This window comes from Manacus candei, unplaced genomic scaffold (assembly GCF_025592945.1).
Source record: "Manacus candei isolate 608988 ecotype Guabito, Panama unplaced genomic scaffold, ASM2559294v1 h1tg000069l, whole genome shotgun sequence".
Lineage (NCBI taxonomy): Eukaryota > Metazoa > Chordata > Aves > Passeriformes > Pipridae > Manacus > Manacus candei.
In genome coordinates, this window is record NW_026138117.1 from 5,491,261 (window position 1) to 5,503,966 (window position 12,706).

Genomic DNA, 12,706 nt, shown 5'->3' on the forward strand with positions numbered 1-12,706 from the left:
TTTAAGACAGCTCTTCAATAAATGCGGAGATTTATTTCCAGCACTTGGCAAGAGTTCTCCAGACATTGATCTTGATGCATGTTTAAATACACAAAAGAAAGTATGGGTTTAGTAGGTGTCTTTCTTTTTCAGGAGGCAGATAACAAGCATAGTTGTACAGGGAGTGGAACCTGGTTAAACGACAGCAAGCAGCAATTTCTGATGATATAGATAACCATGATTTTCGCTGTAGATATGAAGTTATCTATTTCGGTGCTTGAACAGTCACAAACTATGCACTATAATGGACCAGACTGTGCAGGTAGACAGTACCCATACCTGGCTGATCTACTTTTTTGATGAAAAATATTTATTAAATGCAATAGATATTAGGTAAAAGCAATCTTTTAAACATTATAACAAATGGAAATAATTCATCCTCAATAAAAAGAAAAATAGATTTAGTCTCAATTATTAATAATAAATAATTATGTTAATTATAAGGAACAAAACTTTTCAGATTATATCAATACAAAATGAATTCAAATTTGCCAGCAGGTTGATAATGAATACTTCAAAAGCTTGTGTTCAAAATAAAAATATTTATGTTTCAATTAAATACAAATTTCAGAAGTGTACTAATGGTGTAAAGAAAGAGAATTAACATTAAAACTACTAAAATGGGTAAATAAAAGCAGCATCTTGATACATTGTATTTGAGCTATGAAAATAGATTAAAATGTACATTGAAATTAATAGAATCTGATGTGGTTTTTTTCTGGGACTTAAACACGCTATTTTTTTTTAATTGTTAGGGTAGTGACACTAAAAATGACTTTATATGAATAATATCAGAGATATACCAAATCATTTTAGTGAGTTTACTGATCAAGAAAGATTATTTCTAACTTCTATGAGGCTGTCTTAAGTCTGATGTTTAAGTCATGTTTCTTATGTCACTGGTAGTTTACAGAAAAAAGCTAAAGCAAAAAAACCTTTGCATCTGGAATTTTGTTTAGAATTAGGTAGATGTACCTTATCACACACTTTTGAGAGAAACTGAAATAAAAATGATAGGTTGTATGACAGCACAAAATATGCAGGGAAACAACAATGAGACCAAGAGAGTGTTGTTCTGGCTTTCTAAATAACTACTGAGAAAGATGGTATTTGCAGTGGCCGAGAAATTAATAGATTGACGATGATCAAACACAGCATGGTTCATTTTTTATTGTGGGTTTTGCCTTGGCCTGTGATTACCTCTGTTCTCTCCATGAAAGGAGGTGGTCTCTAAAGGTTTCTGGAGCTAACCCTGCCTGTATAGTCCAGGTACGTAAAAGAGCTGCTCAGAAGCTTCTTCAGAAATTTTGTGAGTACTTACCTTTTTAGGTGACACTTTCTGTGCACCACTTTCTGACCATTGCCTCTTGTCCTATTGCTTGGTACTACAGACAAGAACCTGGCTCCATCTTCTTGACACCCTCCCTTCAGATACTTATATACGTTGATGAGGTCCTCTCTCAGTCATCTCTTCTCAAGGCAGAACAGACCCAGCTCTCTCAGCCTTTCCTGATAGGAGAGATGCTTCAGTCCCTTAATCATCCTTATTGCCCTCCACTGGACCCACTCCAGGAGCTCCACATCTTTCTTGTACTGAGGAGCCCAGAACTGGACACAGTATTCCAGAACATGGCCTCACCAGGGCTGAGTAGAGAGGCAGGACCACCTCCCTCAACCTGCTGACAATGCTATTCCTGATGCTCATGCCTTTGTTGAACTTCAGACAGTTCTCCTCTGCCCATCTCTCCAACCTGCTGACGTTCTCCTGAAGGGCTGCAGAGCCCTCTGGGGTATCAGCCACTCCTCCCAGCTTTGTGTCATCAGTGAACTTGCTGAGGCAACATCTGTCCCTTCATCTAACTTACTGATGAATAAGTTAAATACTGGGCCCAGTATTGAACTTTGTGGGACACCACTAGTGACAGGACTCCAACTAGACCCTGTGTCACTGATTATGACCTTCTGGGATTTGCTGTTCAGCCAGTTCTCAATCTACCTCACTTTCCATTCATCCAGTCTGCACTTCCTGAGTTTGCCTATGAAGATGATGTGAGAGGCAGTGTCAAAAGCCTTGCTGAAGTGGAGGTAGACAATATTCACTGCTCTTCTCTCATCCACGCAGATAGTTTTTTCGTCATAGAAGGCAATCATGTTGGTCAAGCATGATTTACCTTTAGTGAATCCATGCTGATTAATCCTGATCTGGATTAATCCTAATCCTGGCAAAAATCACCTTTTTACCATTCATGTTAACAGAGATGGCCTCCAGAATGAGGTATTCCATCACCTTTCCAGAGATCAAGGTAGGGTTGACAGGCTAGTAGTTCCCTGTGTTCTCCTGCTTGCCCTTTTTGGAGACCTGGGTAATATTTGCTTTCTTCCAGTCCTCAGGCACCTCTCCTGATCACCACAACCTTTCAAAGATGATCATGAGTGGCCTCGCTGTGGTGTCTGTCAGCTCTCTCAGCTCTTGTGGATGCATCCTATCAGGTCCCATGGATCTGTGGATGTCACATTTGCCTAGTTGTTCTCTAACCCAATACCCCATGCCCAAGGGAGTTTTTCCTCCAAGATTCCTTTACCCTGTTCTCCTGGATCAGAGATTCCTGAGGCTGGTCTTATCGGTGAAGACCAATGAAAAGAAGGCATTCAGTAACTCTCCTTTCTCTGTGTCCTTTTTTATCAGGATCTACTTAGTTATGGCCCCACATATTCCTCTGGTTTCCTTTTGTTACTGATGTATTTGAAGAAGCCCTCCTTTTTTTCCTTGACATCCTTGGCCAGATTTAATTACAAATGGATTCCTTCTCCTTTAGATTCAAATGATCTAAGGGCTGAAGAATGAAAAAAAAAGCTGTTAGGGTATGCCTACTCCTTACCTACTTTCTCATAAGGTACTCATGGTAAATTAGAGGGCAATACTGATGAGCACCAAAAATTAATTAGAGCAAAAGGCTAATTGAGCACTATCAAATTTTGCTAAAAGTAAATCAAGTGCCAATATTGTTGTCATCTTTAAAATTAAGTGAGGTGACTGTGTAGATGTAAAGTCTAAATGTTTGAGACAAAAGGATCATTAGTATTAATGTCTATCATTTATTTTGCATATGTAGTGAAATATCACAGTCAGGATGGGGGTCCCATTTACTTGGTGAGGTACAGATACAAATGAAAATTTAATTACTGATGTAAAGACATTTTGGATTTTGGCCAAAAGGTATCCTGGAAAAAAACCTCAATCATGTCCTACAAATTTTACTCAAGTGACTAGTCCTGGAGACTCTGAAGAGGTGATTCATCAACAGAACGAATAAAGAGAAAAGTATATGCAGAACCGAATTATAATACAGCAAAAGACAAGTTAAGTGTCATAAGCAAGAAGAAGAAACTGAGGGTATTGGCCTAAGAGGCTTGTTACAGAAAGAGTAAGCCTTCTCCTTACCTAACATGCACCAAAATCCTGACACGATGGTAATTTATGGACTGTGTGTGGGTTACCCTAAGGGCAAATTCTTTTCAGCTGACCAGACTGATCTTTCAAACCATTCAGGTCTCCACTGGGTTATGAAGAGCTCTGGAACCAGGGAATAACATAGATTAAAAGGGACCCTTATGGGTCATCTAGTCCAGCACCCTACTCAAAAGAGTAGTGATTTCAAATGTAGGGGTTGATAGGGACTTGTCCAGATGAGTTATATCTGTCATGGTGTGTCTGTTTCACCACACTACTTGGAATAGGTTTTTCCTTAAACCCAATGGGAAGCTCCCATCTTACAGTATGTGTCCTTTGCTTCTCTTCCTCTAGCTGTGCAGCAACAAGGAACATTTGGCTCCCTTTTCTCTATTTTGATAGTTGAAGACAGTAATGAACTGCCTCCAAAGCTGTCACTTCTCCAGGCCTGCCAAGCCCATCTCCCACAGCCTCTCCTTTTTCCCATAAAAGTTTGGACCAGATGATCTTTGGAGGTCCCTTCCAGCCTGGGCTGTTCTATGATTCCACATGACATAAGTGCTCCAGCCCCACCAATGAAGTCACACTGGTATATTCAAGTCTTTTTTTAACTCTTCCTAAACATTCACTTCAGTACAGTCATTTGTACGCACTTAACATCTGCTGCAAAAGGCTATGCAAGAATGAAACGACCACCCAAAATTCAAAAGGTAGTAATATTCTTGCATCATAATTATGAGTGACATTCAGCAGAGAGATGGCAGCACCAAAAAAAGGCTAGGTCACCCTTATTTTGCATGAAACCATGAGGCTCTGAAGAGACAATGGTGAAATGTGCAAGTAAACCCTGGTGTGGAACTGGTACCTCTAGAAGTCAAAGTAGATTTCTAACTTTTCACTTCAGTGGGTACCCCCATTTATTCACAGCATCACAGAATCATCAGGGCTTGAAGAGACCTTTAAGATCATCTAGTCCAATCATCAACCCAGCAGCACTGTAATCACCCCTAAACCATATCCCCAAGTACCACACTTGGATGAGATTTGAACACTGCCAGAGATGGTGACACCACCCTCTCCCTGGGCAACTTGTTCAATGCCTAACCACTCTTTCAGTCCAAAAGGAAATTCTAATATCTGTTCAATTTTTTCTAATATCTGTTCATGTCCAAGCATACTACTGGGTGCTCACAGATACAAAAATGAACAAATGCGAATACAATTGCATAAAGAAAATGTGTTGGGAATGTGACAATTTCAAGCACTTGAAAGTCAGGAAATAACATTTCCTGTGGTAAATATCTCAGTTATACAGAATATTTTATGATATACCTTATATTTTACCACACGTAAAGGTAAGACATACACTTACATAGAAAAACAGGAATATAAAAGATTGTACTGAGTGTAATCTTTTCCATATCCCAGTTTTTAAAAGCTTAAAAGGCTAACCTTAATGTGCAACTTAAATTTCTGTCCTTAATATCCATTAAAAAAAAAGAGAAAAAGAAAGTACAAGACAAAGTCTTTTTCAAATTTTCAAATATTTCTGCTGCAGATACAGATGGTAACTGCCTTCCTGTAAGTATACAGTTTTTGTAACTGTATTAAAAAAGTAATTTTCAGAAAATAAAAGGTTTAAGAAACAAAATCGCTACCAGGTGAAAAAGGCATACCCAATTTTATACAACCATTCAAATTATATTCATAAATACTAAAATCCTAGTAAATGTATTTTCTGACATACCGGTGTTGAAAACAATTTGGAATGATGGAGGAAATTAAGAGGGATGTGGCACAATAGAAGTGTTCTGTCAGTACCTTAAAAATTTAAGTTGAACAATTTAACTCACTACAAATTTCATTAGATTGACTGATCACAACCTAAGTCATGAACAGAATAGGCAGAGATGCAATTGGGAATGAGGTAAAAGTTAGTAGCCTAATGAGAGTCAAGGTTGATTTATGTAAAAAATATCATGTCACACAAATCTGATACAACTATCTGATGAGATTTCAGTGTTTGACCAATATCACTGAATTTTTGAAATATACCTCTAAAATATTTTCCTTTGGGTACTATACAAAGTAAATTCATTAAACACTTAACAAATGAGATATCAGAAAAGTTATCTGGAAATAAATAAAAAGTTCTTGCTGGTGAAGTCTACAGGTCATATGAGCTTCTGTGGCATGTTAAATAAGAAAGAGACATTCTATCAAGAGATCTGTATAGTACACGCAGGCTCACACAGCATTAGTGTTTTTCAGTTAAATGAAAGGTGACATATTTGGGAAAACAAAAAGGTGGTTCACGTTTTGAGGATGAGGGAGTCTTATCTGAAAAAGGAAAAAAATCCAAAATAAAACAAAAAGCAAACCTAATATATAAAGGTTACCTCAAGAAGCCTAGTAAAAAGTGGGCTTAGCCTAGACATCCAATGTTCAGGTATTTAAACATCTAACATACCTATCTGTGTATAGATGGGTGAGAAATGTTAACTTAAGTATAACAGATTTTTTTCTAGGTTTTTATTCCATCCAGTAAAAAGCTTAGTAGCATTGCCATACACTAGGGTTCTTTTGTTGTTGTAAGTATAAATTTGTAGTTTGAATGTTGGAACACTGTCTGACAAGCCAGTCAGCTGCTTTCCACTATGTGCTATCTAAGCCTGAGATCAGAATGACAAAGAATGTTTTCAGAGGAAGACTGAATGAAATGATTTGTAAATGAGGGGATTAGATTTGGATTTTTTTTTCTTACTCCTTCTATTTCTCTGGTTTTATGCTTTCTCTAATCATTGTACTACCTAAGAAAATTCTATATAAGAACAAGAGCTCTTAGTGGACTTTACAGAGTGATTTATATCCTTATTTTTCTTTGGAACAGGTTGAATAGATTTTATTGGTTTTCTTTCTTGCATTTATATTTTTGTTTTTTGGGGTTTTTTTTGTCATTGTTGCCTAACAGCAATCATCAGAACTCTCAGAAGAGAGTTCTGTGTGTTTTGGTCATGAGTGTTCATCTAACGTCTGGAAGGGGACAGACTCTTTAGTGAAATAAAGTATTTTTATCATCCTTGCCATTTCTCAGTGCAAATGCATTCTTGAAATCCAGGAGAGAAGTCTATTAGGATTGAACAGTAGATTATGGAAGAAATCAATTTAAAATGTACATCTGAATATTTTTTCCAATTCTTATTTTGGTATGACAGATTTGTACAAATTTACAGCCACTATATTTGGATGCCTTTTTTTCCCCCCTAGTTAGAATTTTCTATTTAAATTTTTAGCTTTAAAGTGATTTAGCCAGCTCAAGAGACTCTCTTTAATTCAAAGAAAACTACGAAAATGACTGAACACTATTATGGAATAAAATGAAAGGAAGAAAATATTAAGGGGTGAAGGAGGTGTTATTGATGTGGAAAATGAAATGGAAACCCTTTTCCAAAGACTTCTTAAAAGAACTGTCCTTACAGTGCCTTCCTGCCATTTCTCCCTTTCCCCAAAGATTTGTAGGTAAAACCTTGTCTTGCAGGTGTTTTTTTACCCATGAAATATTCATCAGCTCTGCAGTTTTCACTTAAAGGAAGGAGCCAATAAAAGAAAAATACTTTAGATATTCTTATAAGAAGAAATTTAGTGCTGCCTAACTTCAAAAATTAGGTGCATTTGAGAAAGAGAACTATGTCAGTCTTTAATATATTAGCTGTCTCCCTATAAATCTGTAGCTAATGATCCAATGTGTAACATGAAAATCATATTGGATTTATATTCAGTTCCATTAGGAATATGACCTTTTCTCATTTGGAGCAACATGGGTACTACTTTTTTTTTACCTGAAATGGGGCAATCAAAACAGAGTAGCTTCTGAATCATAGGGACAATGACTGATGACAATTTCAGAAATAGTCTGTCAAGGAATTGCTAATTATTTGAAATGGAATAACATTTTGTGTGAAAAATCTTGTGTGAGAGCTTTGTCTACTGATGAAACATGGAGTCAGATTGAAATGTACCAAATATCTTTGTTTAACCTTCATCACTGTTAAAATAATAATGATAAATCCTCCAAACAAAGCAATCATTATCATATTTATAAAATATGTTTATTTAATTGAAAGTGATTGTTTTCTGAAATATCTCTAAAATATGATGAAAAATGAAGCCAAATACTGTTATTTTAACTCCAAGTGTGATATTCAGTGCAAGTTTTATTTGATTTCAAAAAAACCTCCCCTGAGATCACACAAGCCATAACAACTTTCTACCTTTTTAGTGTTTTTTCAGGACCACCAGTAAGAGAAAACATTCATTATTCACAAAATTGTGCTGAGTACTTCTCGTTTCCTTTGGTGTCAATGTCAAGAGTGGCATCAGACTTAGAAATGAATACATGAAGGCTATAACTACATTTTCTTTTCTCACAGAATCACAGAAACACAGAATGTTCTGAGTTAGAAGGGACCCACAAGGATCACTTTGTCCAACTCTTTAGTTAATGGCTCATAGGGGGAACAAACCTGCAACCTTGTTGTTATTACCACCATGCTCCAACCAACTAATCTAATCTCCTCCAAGAACTTAGTTACTCTAATGGAAAAATGTTCATAGGGAAAATCATTGTGGGTTAAGTCAAGTCAGGATATGGGTGGTGACTAAGAAGAAGAAGTACAGGGCCTGTATGCAGGTGATCATCCCTCACAGGTAAAACTATGAAAGATCTTTCCAAGTTTGCAGAAGGGCAGGACTAAAGATTCCCTACCTGAAGAACAATGAGTAATGGGAAGGAGATCCCTGCAGTGGTATTTACAGGAGCTACTTCTTCAGAACTTCTTCGCTTTTAACTTGGAAAAGATGACACAAGACATATGAGATAAGCATGTGAAGATAGCTTTCAGGGAAATCAAAGTCACATTTTTCACTGAATTGTCTGGGATTGCTTCCTTGCGATTTCTTTCTCCAAGCTCTTTTGAGAAAGGTTGGATAATCTAGTACAGATTATCACAGATCATCAAATTCATGCTTTATGAAATGCTACATATTTCTTCATAAACTAAAAATGAAAGAAAATTATGAAAGCTATCACTACAAAACTGAATCAAAGTACAAAGATATGACAATTGAAAAAAGAGGAAAGCTTAGTTAAAAAAAGAAAAAATAATAATTTAAAGCTCAGACTAATTTTAAAACTACTTTTGGTTACTTTTGAAACAACAGTTTTGTTGCCTAACACTCTGAACTGATGCCAAGGGGTCAGGCTGAGCCCGACTGATGCATTTTGGTCATTGGTTCTGATGCCTCATTGCAGAACAACTGGAAAATCATCTCTCAGAGAAGAATGAAGAGTATGAGGTATTTGAACTTCAGTTCCCTTGAAATACCTCAGTAATATTTGTAAATCACCCCCTGTGCTTTGATCATCAGGTTTAAGGTTCCTTTATGCTGTTTGTGATGAGAATTAAAAATACCTACATGAAAAGGAAAAAAAAATCAAATGTCTTCATCATTGTGGTATGATCCTTAGGTAATCTGTGAGATGATGTTTTAAATCTGTTTTCACCTGCCCTTCCCATGCTGTTGAATACCACAGTTTATATCAGAAGAAAGGCTTGCCTGAAGGAAAATAATACTGAATTTAGTCAGAAGACTAACATGACATGAGTAGGTAGAGAGAGACATCAAGATAACATGTTTTGCTAAAATGTGTGTGACTGCTGTGTGTGAGCTGTTTGCAAACTCTGTTTAGGTCTACCATTAGGGCAGGAACTTTTTCTTCACCAAATGTTGGTCAAGTTAGGTATGAGAAATCCTCAGGTCAGCATGACTTCCCACTCTTCTCACTAAATATAGAGAAAACCTCGAAGACATACTTTCAGCAGACATTTGCCTTCAGAAGGTTTCAGTTCAGTGAAGGGAATCCCACCTGTTCTTCCGTGAATGTTGAATGAGAAGTTTTGGTTTCCAAGATTTCATTTTAAAAAGGTTGTTTAATCTATCTTTTTGTAAAAGACTGAAATGAAAACCACTTTGACATGATTGAGATATTTGATTCAGCCTTAAATATTATTTATGGTTATAGCTACCTAGCTTTAGTAAATTATACTTTTTCATAAACTCAGGAAATTTTGAGAGAGTAGCCTGAATCTTTTCAGCTTCTTTCAGACTGCTTAGAAGTAATTGAGAGATCCTTGCCATCTTTCCTACAATGCATTCAAATCGCTACCCATGAAATAGTATGCATTGCCATGAGTTCTGCTGAGTTGTAGGGGAGAAGAAATTCATGTATCAGAGCCTGGGAATGTGTTCTTACATAGGCTACTAAATGGTGCCTTCCAGGAGTTTCAGTTATCTTTCAAAACCAGTAAAATAATAATCTGTTCATTTAGTTTGCTGAAATCCCACTATTTAACCATCACATTGCTTTTCTCTTCCTCAGTTCCTCACTCCCTCACTGGAGACAATACTTCAGACTCTCTCCATGACAATGCCAGGTGACTGGTATTTGGTAGTCCTCTGTGGAGTGTAAGCAGCACATGCTATAGACAGTCCTCTGCCCGTTGTTGTGAAGTCTGAATCTCTTCTGCCCTGGGACAGAGGTTAACCCCTCAGGGAGACAGGAACATGTGCTTGGGATGATGGGGTGGTCCCAGTGTGGCAATTAGGAACAGAGAGGATAGGGTACATATAAACCATCAGGCTGCCTGAACCCAGGAAAAGTTTTGCTTGGAGCAGAAGCTTTCGAACACTGAAGCAAAGGTTGTCCCCAAGATATTTGTGCCGTGAATAATCTGAGTAAGTTTAAGTCTCACAATAAATCTGAATTTTTAAGAATTTTCAGTCATTTTCTAGACCAAGAATAGCACAGTAAGACCCAAGTAAGAACAAAAATGTCTGTTATTTGCAAATCCTTCTAAAGCGACAGAAGAAGCCTTAGATGAAAATTATTGTGAATTGCTGATGAAAAGAAATAAATTTAGATTTGAGAAAATTTACTGCTGTGAGAAAACTACAAGATTAAAAAAAGAAAAAACAAATAAGAACAAAACCAACAAGCCTTGTTTTGCTCATGTAATACTCACTATAAGAAAAACACCCCATTGATAAATATTTTACACTTCATCCAGTACAACTAGGCTTTCAATAGATGCCTTTGTAACTACATATCTTGGCAAATACTAGGGAAATGAAGTCTGTTACTAAAATATGTTCCACTTAAAAAAAACCCCAAACACCATAAATTCCCTCCCCCTAAAGCCCAAACGCCACCAGTGGGGTTTTTTTCTCTGTATCCCTTTTTCAGGTGTTCTGTATTTTTTGTCAAGGTAGGTTTTCCTCTGAACCCTCTGTGCAGTATGTGTTCCTTTTCAGAAGAACAGCATTTGTGTGTAGTGGATGATAAGGCAGAACACATGCAGCTAATTCATATCCAAAAAAAATCATGATTGTGTAGCACCAGGATAGCCTTCTTAGTACATGAAGGGTTAGCATGTGTCATTAAAAGAATATGCAAGCTTTTGATTTTAATTGTAATTGTAATCCTCTCCACTGAAGCCTCAAATGTATCATTTGAAAACTAGTGGAGATGTGAGTTTTCACTGCAGCCACTTTACATTTGTGATACATTAAAAGGTGTAATCCAACTGAAATGTAAATCACTGTTCTTGAAAATAAATTACAAATGAAGATAACAGGGCAGCATACTAGCACTAAAGCATCGGAGAGCCCATCTGAGGCAGTTTTCTTTCAGATCCAAATTGCAGCAGCCCTGTTATCACAGGTAACAGGGTACTGCTAAGGCAGGTTGATTACAAGGCTATGGTAAACAATCCTTTTAAATGCAGTGCTTCAATAGATGTGCACATATAACATTAATCAACTGAATGCAAACAGAGCCACAAAAGGAAGTGGTGGGACAGCCCCTGGTGCTTTAAGTCACAGAGTAAGTGGCCAAAGTTCAGCGTTCACTTGCCACAGAGGTATTTTCCATCCCTTTGTAATCAGCACTAACTTGTAGGAAATCTTAATTGTTAGCCCTGTGGAAAGCAAACATGATGTTTCCTCTTGGAAAGGGGTGCTATTTTATGCTTCATGGTATAGAAATTTTGCTTTGCTTAGTCAGTGGCCTTCCTGGGACAGAGCTGGCCTCTGCTTTATGTGTTTGCTCAGCCCACTGGGGTCAGATGAAGCACAGGATGGGTTGGTGGGGCAAGTTCTGGCCAGTGGTGCAGCCCCAATCCTGGACCACCATGAAGCACTAATCCAAGGAGAGAGCAACCTTCTCCCTGCTGAGGCCCTTCTCCCATAATAAATCCACCTTTCCTAATAAACACCCACTCAGACACACAAGTTGCATTAACAGCAGACATTTGTTGGGTTTTTTTTGTGTAACTGGTCTCCTTTTGAAATTTGTCGTAACTCTGTTTATTACACCTCTCAATCTCTTTCAAAGGTTCATGCCTTTATAGCATGTACTGCCAAGAAATCTCCTTTATAATTGGAGATTTTCTTTAGAAAAGTTTCTACAATCGGGTGATGAAAACAAGCATTTCTTGGAAGGATGTTGATGCAACATGAGAAAGCAGGTAAGTTACAGAAGGAACAAGGTGTAATTAATACCTTTTATTTAAAAACTAAATACAGTTTAAGTCTGCCTGAAGGTGGCTTTAAATAATTCGTCAAGTGATAGTAATAGCATGCATTGAATGATAGCTAAAGAATAACTCACAGCAATTCTGTGAGAGGTCAGCTACCTGTAATCATCGAGCATGGCCATATCCAGCAATTCAATTTATTTTGGAGAATTTTAACAGAATACTTTAATTAAAACTTCTCTAACTCTTTAGAACAAAGAATATCTTCTGTCAGCTCATTAAATAAAAAGAGGGTATATAAATGTAGGAACTCCATAGAACTGGACATAAAAAGCATTTTAAATTTATGATACATATAAAAGTTTGAAACCTAGGTGCTGGGACACCACAAAATTTTTTAACGGGATTTGGGGAACTTCACATACAGGCTTCTAATTAAAATTCAGTCCCAACTGAGTGATATAAAATGTTTCTTCAGCATAGGACAGCAAATGAGCTATTAACCTTCAGATCTAGTTCCCAGAAGGTGTCTGTATGATTAAAAAATCAGGGACATGTTAGGAATCTTTCTGGAAATATGGAAAACTGTGGCAACTGATTATTCTTTGCACTCCTCTCCAGA